Raw genomic sequence first — 12,942 nt, 5'->3', positions numbered from 1 at the left:
ATAGGTGGAGATTTTAATTTTTGTTTAGATCAAGTTCTAGATAGATCAACAAAGGCTATTACAAAATCAAAAGTAGCAAAATTAACTCTATCATTGATGAAAGATTTAAATTTGATTGATATATGGAGAAGAATCAATCCAAAAGAAAGGGATTATTCATTTTATTCAAATAGACATAAAACATACTCAAGGATAGATTTTTTCCTATTATCAACAAATACTCAAGATAGAGTGAAAAATGTGGAATATAAAGCAAGAATATTGTCTGATCACTCTCCTTTAATAATGACAATGATAATGATAGATAAAGAGGAATCAATTTATAGATGGAGATTTAATTCAATTCTACTAAAACGTCAAGATTTTTGTGATTTTATGAAAAAGCAGATTCAGTTCTTTTTAGATACAAATTTACATTCAGTTGATGATAAATTTATATTGTGGGAAGCAATGAAAGCATATTTGAGAGGCCAGATAATAAGTTATACTTCTAAAATTAAGAAGGAATATATGATAGAAATAGATCAATTGGAAAAAGAGATTATAAAATTAGAAAAAGAATCTCAAAGAAATATGACAGAAGAAAAACGAAGACAACTTATTAATAAGAAGTTAAAATATAATACACTCCAGACATATCGAACAGAAAAAGCAATTATGAGAACTAAACAGAGATATTATGAACTAGGTGAAAGATCACATAAAGTTCTTGCATGGCGCCCTTATTTACAAAAGATAGGATTAAATATATAGGTGCTCTGAAGATGAAACAATTGGTTATTAGGGGAAAGAAATAAATATACATATTAAAGTTATCACGAATTCCATGGAGCATGTGGAGATCTTCCAACAACCAGGCATTCTTTCTTTCTTTCTCTTTTTTTAATATATAGGGCAGTTAGGGGGGAGGGGGTAAGGGTTATATACATTTTTATTCATACTTCACTTTGTAACTATTTAAAAATGCAATAAAAAAAGTTTTCAAAAAAAAAAAAGAGATGCTAAATGACTTGATATTTTCTTTCCTGCTGGGCATATCCCATCCAAACTCTTCCTGCTCAAACACAACATCAACGTAATCTGCTCTGTAGGAGCCATGTATTTGTCTGTCTTTATTGTATTTTGTGTTGCATAATTATTAAGGGTCATTTGTCATGTGGGTTGGGGTGTGGCAGAAATGAAGAGTATAGTTACATATTTACATTTTGTCTTTAATCAGTTTTTAGTCTGGTTAGAGTGGGGGTAGGTCGGTTCAAAAAGGTTTTTTTGTTGACCGCTTCATTTAGTTTCGTTTAACTGCTAACATTTAAATTTGCTAAGACTGCTAACAATTAAGTACGTTTGAATATATTTAGACTGCTTATTTTATTATATTGTTAGTTTCAGTTTCATTTTTTGTTTGAACGTTACAAGATTTTTGGAGTGTGCCGTACAGTGTCGCCCCTCGTCCCCCGCCCCCTGTGCATAGTTTCTGAGTGGTTTTCGTTTGTTTTAAAGTAACTGTGGCACGGTCCTTCGTGAAGGATCTTATTCACATTGTCTGCTGCCTCACATTGGAATTAGAATTGGTTTATTGTTGTCACGTCTACTGAGATGCAGTGAAATACAATCATACAGATCAATTTATTACACAGTATAGTAGGGTAAAACAAGGCTGAAAGAAAACTGACAATGTAGAATAAACTATACCTGCTACAAAGTGCAGTGCAGGTAAATAATAAGGTGCAAAATTACGTACACTGTGAAGTCATGGTGTAGTATATTATATTTGGGACTATTTAATAGTCTTATAACTGCAGGGTAGAAGTGGCCCTTCAGACTCACAATACAAGCTTTCAGGTTTTTGTACCTCTGCCCAGTGGGAGAGAATGTCCAATGAGGGCCCTGTCTTTAATTATGCTGGCTGATTTCCCAAGGTAGCAAGAAGTCCATGGTGAGTAAGTATATCTTTACTGTCTATCTCACCAAGTTGCCAATAATACTACTTGAGTAGGAAAATACAGCCTAGTGCTCACTGGTCTGAATAATTTGGCATGCCTACCTGGACTGTAGAATTTTACAGGCAATTTGTCTTTTAGGAGTCACTTCTAACTCCTCTTTGGACTCAATTATCCATCAAATGGAAAGAGAGTTTGGAACTGATAATAAAACAAGCAATGTCAGAATATTTGGACAAGTAGGAAAATCATGTTTGACAAATTTAATTGAGGATATGATAAGCAGAATAAATAAAGGTGAATGAGTGGTTGTAGTGTGTTCATCATTAAGCAGGTTACTGACAAGATGATGGTTTTGGAGGCAATATTCACTGCTTGATGTACTCCCTCAGAAATAAAACTCAATGAAAGACAAGTCTCGCCATTCAGACACAAGACGTATGAGGTTGCTGTGGTTTCATGTTGTCAACATTAGGGTAAGTGATCTGACACAACAAATTTTACTTTGACTTCTTTTGTACAACTGAATCCCAGAAGATGATGTAGAACATAGACATAGAATAGTACAGCGCAGTACAGGCCCTTCAGTCCACAATGTTGTGCCGACCCTCAAACCCTGCCTCCCATATAACCCCCACCTTAAATTCCTCCATATACCTGTCTAGTTGTCACTTAAATTTCACTAGTGTATCTGCCTCCACCACTGACTCAGGCAGTGCATTCCACACACCAACAACTCTCTGAGTGAAAAACCTTCCTCTAATATCCCCCTTGAACTTTCCATCCCCTTACCTTAAAGCCATGTCCTCTTGTACTGAGCAGTGGTGCCCTGGGGAAGAGGCGCTGGCTGACCACTCTATCCATTCCTCTTAATATCTTGTATACCTCTATCATGTCTCCTCTCATCCTCCTTCTTTCCAAAGAGTAAAGCCTTAGCTCCCTTAATCTCTGATCATACTGCATACTCTCTAAAGCATTGGTGTGTGGCCAAGTGGTTAAGGCATTCGTCTAGTGACCTGAAGGTCACCAGCTCGAGCCTTGGCTGAGGCTGCGTGTATGTCCTTGAGCAAGGCACTTAACCACACATTGCTCTGCGACGACAGCGGTGCCAGCTGTATGGGTCCTAATGCCCTTCCCTTGGACAACACTGGTGGTGTGGAGAGAGGAGACTTGCAGCTTGGCCAGCTGCCAGTCTTCCATAAAAAATCTTGCCCAGGCTTGCACCCTGGAAACTTTCCAAAGCGTAAATCCATGGCCTATCGAGACTAACGGAGGCCTACACTTTCTAAACTAGGTGGCATCCTGGTAAATCTTCTCTGTACCCTTTCCAATGCTTCCATATCCATCCTATAGTGAGGCGACCAGAACTGGACAGAGTACTCCAAGTGTGGCCTAACCAGAGTTTTATAGAACTGCAGCATTACCTTGCAACTCTTAAACTCTGTCCCTTGACTTATGAAAGCTAACACATCATAATCTTTCTTAACTACCCTATCTACCTGTGTGGACATGTATTCCCAGATCCCTCTGCTCCTCCATACTGCCAAGTATCCTGCCATTTACTTTGTACTCTGCCTTGGAGTTTGTCCTTCCACCTCACACTTCTCCGGGTTGAACTTTGTCTGCCACTTCTCAGCCCACTTCTGCATCCTATCAATGTCTCTCTGCAATCTTCGACAATCCTCTACACTATCTACAACACCATCAACCTTTGTGTTGTCTGCAAACTTGCCAACCCACCTTTCTAACCCCACATCCAGGTTGTTAATAAAAATCACGAAAATTAGAGGTCCCAGAACTGATCCTTGTGGGACAACACTAGACAAACCCTTCAATCTGAATGTACTCCCTCCACCAAAGAGTCTTTTCCAACAGCTTTCCCACCACAGCCGTAAGGCTCACTGGTCTATAATTACCTGGACTATCCCTACTACCTTTTTTGAACAAGGGACAACATTCGCCTCCCTCCAATCCTCCGGTCCCATTCCCGTGGACAACGAGGACATTAAGATCCTAGGTTCAGCAATCTCTTCCCTTGCCTCGTAGAGCAGCCTGGGGAATATTCTGTCAGGCCCCGGGGACTTATCTGTCCTAATGTATTTAAACAACTCCAACACCTCTTCTCCCTTAATATCAACATGCTCCAGAACATCAACCTCACTCATATTGTCCTCACCATCATCAAGTTCCCTCTCAGTGGTGAATACCGAAGTGAAGTATTCATTGAGGAACTCGCTCACTTCCACAGCCTCCAGGCACATCATCACACTTTTATCTCTAATCGATCCTACCTTCACTCCTGTTATCCTTTTATTCTTCACATAATTGAAGAATGCCTTGGGGTTTTCCTTTACCCTACTTGCCAAGGCCTTCTCATGCCCCGTTCTTGCTCTCTTCAGCCCCTTCTTAAGCTCCTTTCTTGCTACCCTATATTCCTCAATAGACCCATCTGATCCTTGCTTCCTAAACCTCATGTATGCTGCCTTCTTCCATCTGACTAGATTCTCCAACTCACTTGTCACCCATGGTTCCTTCACCCTACCATTCTTTATATTCCTCACCGGGACAAATTTATCCCTAACATCCTGCAAGAGATCCCTAAACATCGACCACATGTCCATCGTACATTTCTCTGCAAAAACATCATCCCAATTCACACCCGCAAGTTCTAGCCTTATAGCCTCATAATTTGCCCTTCCCCAATTAAAAATTTTCCTGTCCTCTCTGATTCTATCCTTTTCCATGATAATGTTAAAGGCCAGGGAGCAATGATCACTGTCCCCCAGTTGCTCACCCACTGAGAGATCTGTGACCTGACCCAATTCGTTACCTAATACTAGATCCAGTATGGCATTTCCCCAGTCGGCCTGTCAACATACTGTGACAGGAATCCATCCTGGACACACTTAACAAACTCTGCCCCATCTAAACCATTGGAACTGATCAGGTGCCAATCAATATTAGGGAAGTTAAAGTCACCCATGATAACAACCCTGTTATTTTTGCACCTTTCCAAAATCTGCCTCCCAATCTGCTCCTCAGTATCTCTGCTGCTACCAGGGGGCCTTTAGAATACTTCCAGTAGAGTAACTGCTCCCTTCCTGTTCCTGACTTCCACCCCTATTGACTCAAAAGAGGATCCTGATACATTACCCACCCTTTCTGTAGCTGTAATAGTATCCCTGACCAGTAATGCCACCCCTCCTCCCCTTTCCCCCTCTCTAACCCTTTTAAAGCACTGAAATCCAGGAATATTGAGAATCCATTCCTGCTCTGGTGCCAGCCAAGTCTCCAAAATGGTCACTACATCATAATTCCAAGTATGTATCCAAGCTCTCAGTTCATCACCTTTGTTCCTGATGCTTCTTGCATTGAAGTACACACACTTTAGCCCTTCTACCTTACTACCTTTCCATCCTTTATTCTGCCTCTTTTTCCTCAAAGCCTCTCTATATGTTAGATCTGGCTTTACTCCATGCACTATACTTGCAGTTCTTGCAAGACCTTTATCCTCCTCCATATCACTATCTGCTCTAACACTCTGGTTCTCCTCCCCCTGCAAATCTAGTTTAAACCCCCCCGGTGCAGCACTAGCAAACCTTCCCGCAAGGATGTTAGTCCCCCTCCAGTTCAGGTGCAACCCCTCCCGTTGGAACAGGTCCCACCTTCCCTGGAACAAGGCCCCATTGTCCAGAAACATGAAGCCCTCCCTCCTGCACCCTTAGCCAGGTATTTAGCTGCATTATCTTCCTATTTCTAGCCTCACTAGCATGTGGCACGGGCAGCAATCCTGAGATTGCCACCCTGGAGGTCCTGTCCTTCAACTTTGCACCTAACTCCCTAAACTTTCTTTGCAGGACCTCCTCCTTCTTCCTATCCACGTCATTGGTCCCTACATGGACCACGACATCTGGTGGCTCACCCAAATACTAATTGTTTCTGGATCAGGGAATTAACGTTTAGGAGGGATAAAATCTTGTGTCTTCACCTCGATGCCTGAGATGTACTTGTGTCTTGAACATACGTGAGGCAGAATTAAGTTAGACACTGGCAACCTTTTTATTTGAAGGTAATTTTTGGGGGAATTGGTAAGAAAAATCTTGTAGGAGAAACACTTCCTTCAGAAAAAAATTGACCAGCTGCACATAACATGTGCAGCTGAGCTGTAGGAATCGGAATTAGTTTATTATTGTCACTAGTATGGAAATACAGTGCAAAGTTTGTCTTGCATGCTGTTCATATATATCAAATTATTACACAGAGCACTGAGGCAGAACAAGGTAAACCACTAACAATGCAGAATAAGGCGCAAGATCATAAAGAGGTAGATTGTGAGGTCAGGAGCCTATCTGACATACAAGGGAACTGTTCCACAGTCTTATCACAGTGGAGCAAAAGCTGACTTTGAGTCTGTAGTACATGCTTTCAGACTTGTATATTAGAAACATAGAAAACCTACGGCAAAATACAGGCCCTTCAGCCCACAATGCTGCGCCAAACATGTACTTACTTTAGAAACTACCTAGGATTACCCATAGCCCTCTGTTTTTCTAAGCTCCATGTACCTATCCAGGAGTCTCTTAAAAGACCCTATTGGTTCCACCTTCACCACCATCACCGGCAGCCCATTCCATGCATTCACCACTCTGTGTAAAAAACTTACCCCTGACATCTCCTCTATACCTACTTCCAACCACCTTAAAACTATGTCCTCTCGTGCTAGCCATTTCAGCCCTGGGGAAAAGCCTCTGACTATCCACATGATCAATGCCTCTCATCATCTTGTACACCTCTATCAGGTCACCTCTCATCCTCTGCTGCTCCAAGGAGAAAAGGCCAACTTCACTTAAACTATTCTCATAAGGCATGTTCCCCAGTCCAGGCAACATTCCTGTATATCTCCACTGCACCCTTTCTATAGTTTCCACATCCTTCCTTTAGTGAGATGACCAGAACTGAGCACAGTACTCCAAGTGGAGTCTGACCAGGGTCCTGTATAGCTGCAACATTACCTCTCGGCTCTTAAACGCAATCCCACAGTTGATGAAGGCCAATACACCGTACACCTTCTTAACCACGGAGTCAACCTGTGCAGCAGCTTTGAGTGTCCTATGGACTCGGACCCCAAGATCCCTCTGATCCTCCACACTGCCAAGAGTCTTACCATTAATGGTATATTCTGCTATCATATTTGACCTACCAAAATGAACCACTTCACATTTATCTGGGTTGAACTCCATCTGCCACTTCTCAGCCCAGTTTTGCATCCTATCAATGTCCCACTATAACCTCTGACAGCCCTCCACACTATCCACAACACTCCCATCACAATTGCTGTGTCATCAGCAGATTTACTAACCCATCCCTCCACCCTCATCCAGGTCATTTATAAAAATCACGAAGAGTAAGGGTCCCAGAACAGATTCCTGAGGCACTCCACTGGTCACCAACATGCAGAATATGACCTGTCTACAACCACTCTTTGCTTTCTGTGAGCAAGCCAATTCTGGATCCACAAAGTAAGGTCCCCTTGGATCCCATGCTTCCTTATCTTTCTCAGTAAGCCTTGCATGGGTTACCTTATCAAATGCCTTGCTGAAATATACACTGCATCTACTGCTCTACCTCCATCAATGTGTTTAGTCACATCATCAAAAAAATTCAATCAGGCTCGTAAGGGATGACCTGCCTTTGACAAAGCCATGCTGACTATTCCTAATCATATTATGCCTCTTCAAATGTTCATAAATCTTGCCTCTCAGGATCTTCTCCATCAACTTACCAAACACTGAAGTAAGACTCACAGGTCAATAATTTCCTGGGATATCTCTACTCCCTTTCTTGAAATAAGGGAACAACATCAGCAATCCTCCAGTCCTCCAGAACCTCTCCCATCCCCATTGATGATGCAAAGATCATAGCCAGAGGCTCAGCAATCTTCTCCTTTGCTTCCCACAGTAGCCTGGGGTACATCTCATTTAGTCCCAGAGACTTATCCAACTTGATGCTTTCCAAAAGCTCCAGCACTTCTTCTTTCTTAATGTCTATATGCTCAAGCTTTTCAGTCCACTGTAAGTCATCCCTTCAATCGCCAAGTGCCTTTTCCATAGTGAATACTGAAGCAAAGTATTCATTACATACCTCCACTTCCTCCTCTGGTTCCACTTTCCCACTGTCACACTTGATTGGTCCTATTTTCTCACGTCTTATCCTCTTGCTCTTCACATACTTGTAGAATGCCTTGGGGTTTTCCTTAATCCTGTCCACCAAGGCCTTCTCATGGCCCCTCTGCCTCTACTAATTCCATTCTTAATCTTCTTCCTACTAGCCTTATAATCTTCTAGATCTCTATCATTACCTAGTTTTTTGAACCTTTCGTAAGCGTTTCTTTTCTTCTTGACTAGATTTACAACAGCCTTTGTACACTGCCACCCTTTCCCTGTCTCATTGGAACGTACCTATGCAGAACACCATCTGAACATTTGCTACATTTCAGCCGTACATTTCCCTGAGAACATCTATTCCTAATTTTTGCTTCCAAGTTCCTGCCTGATACTTCATATTTCCTCTTACTCCAATTAAATACTTTCCTAACTTGTCTGTTCCTATCCCTTTCCAATGCTACGGTAAAGGAGATAAAATTGTGATCACTATCTCTGATATGCTCTCTCATTGTGAGATGACACCTGACCAGGTTCATTTCCCAATACCAGATCAAGTACAGTCTCTCCTCTTGTAGGCTTATCTACATATTGTGTCAGGAAACCTTACTGGACACACCTAACAAACTCCACCCCATCTAAAACTCTTTGCTCTAGGGAGATGCCAATCAATATTTGGAAAATTAAAATCTCCCACCACGACAACCCTGTTATTATTACACCTTTCCAGAATCTGTCTTCTTATCTGCTCCTTGATGTCCCTGTTACTATTGGGTGGTCTATAAAAAACACCGAGAAGAGTTATTGACCCCTTCTTGTTTCTAACTTCCACCCACAGAGGCTCCATAGACAATCCCTCCATGACTTCTTCCTTTTCTGCAGCCGTGACACTATCTCTGAACAACAGTGCCATGCCCCCACCTCTTTTGCCTCCCTCCCTGTCCTTTCTGAAACATCTAAAGCCTGGGACTCGAAGTAACCATTCCTGCCCTTGAACCATCCAAGTCTCTGTAATGGCCACAACATCATAGCTCCAAGTACTGATTCATATTCCAAGCTCAACCACTTTGATCATGATACTTCTTGTATTAAAATAGACAAATCTTAAAACATTGATCTGAGTGCATCCCTTCTCTATCACTTGTCTATCCTCCCTCTTGCACTGTCTCCAAGCTTTCTCTATTTGTGAGCCAATAACCATCTCCAACTCTTCAGTTTGGTTCCCACCCCCCAGCAATTCTAGTTTAAACTCTCCCCAATAGTCTTAGCAAACCTCCCTGCCAGGATACTGGTCCCCCTGGGATTCAAGTGCAACCCGTCCTTTTTGTACAGGTCACACCCAGAAATGACCCAGAAATCTGAATCCCTGCCCCCTGCTCCAGTCCCTCAGCCATGCATGTATTCTCCACCTGACTCTATTCCTATACTCACTGTCATATGTCACAGGCAGTAATCCCAAGATTACCACCTTTGAGGTCCTGCTTCTCAACCTCTTTCCCAACTCCCTATAGTCTGTTTTCAGGACCTCCGCCCTTTTCCTACCTATGTCATTGGTACCTATATATACCAAGACCTCTGGCTGTTGACCTTCCCACTTCAGGATATTGTGGTCTTGATCAGAACATCCTGGACCCTGGCACCTGGGAGGCAAACTACTGCCTTTATTTCTTTCCTGCGCCCACAGAATCGCCTGTCTGACCCCCTAACTATAGAGTCCCCTATCACTGCTGCCATCCTCTTCTTTTCCCTACCCTTCTGAGCCACATCACCAGACTCTGTGCCAGAGGCACGGCCACTGTTGCTTCCCCCAGGTAGGCCATCACCTCCCAACAGTACTCAAACAGGAGTACTTATTGTTAAGGGAGACAGCCACAGGGGTTCTCTCTAGTATCTGACTCTTACCCTTCCCTCTCCTGACTGTTACCCCATTATCTGTCTCTCGAGGCCCTGGTGTGGCTACTTGCCTATAGCTCCTCTCTGTCACCTCCTCACTCTCCCTGATACTCTGCCTGATGGGAGAGGGGTGAATAGAGTATGTCCAACAGGTCAGTCAGAATCTGTGAAAGAGATTAAACAGTCAATGTTTTCAGTCTTCATCAGGTCTTCCAATATTTTGTGTGAGTTACTTTCAAGTTTGTACTTTGGAGGTTAGTCCGGGGTGGGTGGAGTCTTTGATTACTTTGGCCTTTATAGAGACGGTGAGAAGTATAGACAGGGTCCATGGGTGAATATGAATTTCTTTAATATCTACCTCACTGTGTTACCACTAGCAGTATTTGAATAGGAAAACACACCCAATGTTACATACACAAAATACAGCTCATCATCTATGGAGGGAAATAAACTGTGGTAACTCCTATTTTAAAAAGGACCACCCGACAAGTTCATGGCCAAAAGAACATCTTTATCTGGAACGGCAAATTATATTTACAATACAGAGGCTTCCAGGTACCTCGTGCAGCCTGGTGGAGGAACTATATACTATGCATGAAATAAACACTCCCCCAATCCTGGAACCCACCTCTTTACCAACAGCTTCCTGATTGGTATTAACTTACTTTTAATATTACTCACATTTCAACATAAACAGCTGGCGTTTTTGCCCTGAGACCCTTCATCAGGGTCTTGGCCCAAATGCAGTGACCATTTATTCCCCCCTCCCCCACCCCATTGATGCTGCTTGACCTGCTGAGTTCCTCCAGCATTTTGTGTGTTGCTCTGGATTTCCAGCATTTGCAGAATCTCTTGTGTTTATAACTTATAGCCTAATGTTTACAGGTCCAAACAATCTGATGTATCTGCTTTGATTTTAGAACATATCAGGAGACTTGTCTTTTGAAGCAGAGTCACTTCTGACTGCATCTGCGTCCATCAGATGGATGTTTACTGCTGAGGGGTTGACGTGGAGCAGATCAAATGTGTTTAACTTGGCATTGAACACACTGGCAGGATGGCAAACTGAGAGCTGGAATTGTTTGCAGTGCCCAGCTGCCCACCCATACTTAGCACGTAAGTTCTCTCACCCTGTTTTCACTCAGCAGGCTGCCACCCCCCCCACCCTCCACTGACCTAATCAGCCTTCCCTGCATCCAGCACAATTGCCAAACAGTTGGTTAGTCGGCCAATCGGAGCAAAGTTTCAGGGATGAGGACGTTTAGTTTAGGGAAGTATGTCACAGAGCAAAGAAAAAGAATACCAGTTATAAACCAGAGGGTGTTTCAAGACTGTGTGATAATAATAAAAAATGTGTTAATCTGTCATATGAAATTCTTTCTCAACTGCCTTTGTGAAGACCTAACCCCAATGGATCAGCAGCCCTTGTTAAAACAGAGGATTAAATTTCATATAAAGATGTTATTTGGTGATATCACAGTGAGTAGCTCCAAATAGTCAATGCCTTTTAAAAATGAGGGGCTGATAATAGGCCTATTTATATTTTCCCTCTGAAGCAAAGGGGAGGCTCTTGGCAAGAATACATCCCTTCTAACATCTTTCTTCAGCAAATTCCTTCAGTGGATAACGGCACCAGAGTATCCTTTCAGAACCTGTTTTGAGAATGTGAGATTCAAAACTGATTGTGAACGGATTATTTACAGGATTCTGGCTGGGCCAGGCATTTCATTAATGCATTCACAGGGAATTCCTCTGGCTTTTTTTTAAACACAGAAATGAATAAACACAGGATATTCTGCAAATGCGGGAAGTCCAGAGCAACATACACAAAATGCTGGAGGAACTCAGCAGGTCAGGTAGCATCAATGGAAATGAACGAAGTTGATGTTTCAGGCCAATATCCTTCATCAGGAAAGAAATTTCTATCTGCCAGTGATGATGAAAAATGCATTTTGTTTATTAAGGCCTACTCTTTCCATTTGATCTCACCAAGCTAAACTGTTTATCATTGTTATAACCTGTGCTTGTCTCTATTCTTTATTTTTAATTCTTGAATTTAATTTCTTGAGGTGAAAATGGATATTATTCTGAGTCATTTTTCAAATGTGAGTCGGTGCGCACACGCTTCTTTTAAATTGTATACCCTTTGAATAGGAGAGTACAGCCTAGTGTTCACTGGTCCAAACAACCTGGCATGCCTGCTTTCACTTCAGAACATATCAGGAGATGTAGCTTTGGAAAGGCTCACTTGTGACTGTGCTTGGGGCCCAATTATTTGTACAGATACCTGAACTCATGAAGGATCATTTGTGAGGGGCCTTTCAGAGAGAGAGTGAGTAGTGTAGCAGGTCTCTCCCTTGAGTGACTTTCTTGTTAGTTACCCAAATATTTAAAGAAAAAAAATTCCTTTCTGTGATTCGCAGTTTTGATATCGTGTTGTAACTAATTGACTCATTTGGAAGATGGTCTGTGTGGGGAGGACTGATCTGTTGCTTGTTTTCAGTTTATTGTTGAGTCCCTTTACATTTAGTGATGTTTTGTTTACATTCAGGGAATATAGATGTCAGTGGTTGAACATTGTGAATGTGCCGTTTTTTACTGATAGGAATCCTGATGATGATTGATGCAACGACATTTTCTGTAAAAATCACTTTCGGCTGTTATGCCTTTTCATTCCTGTCATTCCTGTTGTACCTGAGCTGGGATCAGCATACAGTAAGATATTTGTAGGATGACAGTGCTGTTGCAATCAATCTTCTCCCCTGCTACCTGACTTGTGATGGCCAGAGATTCTGCTGCGTTGCGAGGAATGTCTTGGTTGCAGCTTGGAGTGGCACCTAGAAACCGTGTGACCTTCAGTCAGTGACCACTTTACTATGTACTGGAGTTACATGTGAATAGTCTTCTGCTGCTGTGGCCCATCTACTTCAAGGTTCAATATGTTGTGTCTT

At 42.3% G+C, this 12,942-nt stretch overlaps 1 long non-coding RNA gene across 1 annotated transcript in view; it reads left to right on the top strand.

The window, feature by feature from the left end:
- Positions 1-2,328: 2,328 nt before the first annotated feature.
- The window catches only part of LOC132378177 (uncharacterized), a 100,527-nt gene continuing 89,913 nt past the window's right edge, over positions 2,329-12,942 (top strand). The window contains exons 1-2 of the long non-coding RNA XR_009506907.1: positions 2,329-2,413; positions 10,912-11,107. This is a non-coding gene — a long non-coding RNA (uncharacterized LOC132378177). The remainder of the gene's footprint in view (positions 2,414-10,911; positions 11,108-12,942) is intronic.

The sequence above is a fragment of the Hypanus sabinus genome, chromosome 19 (genome assembly GCF_030144855.1).
Source record: "Hypanus sabinus isolate sHypSab1 chromosome 19, sHypSab1.hap1, whole genome shotgun sequence".
NCBI classification, from domain to species: Eukaryota; Metazoa; Chordata; class Chondrichthyes; order Myliobatiformes; family Dasyatidae; genus Hypanus; species Hypanus sabinus.
The sequence above is the reverse complement of the archived record's forward strand: the minus strand, read 5'-3'. Positions and strand labels throughout refer to the sequence as shown.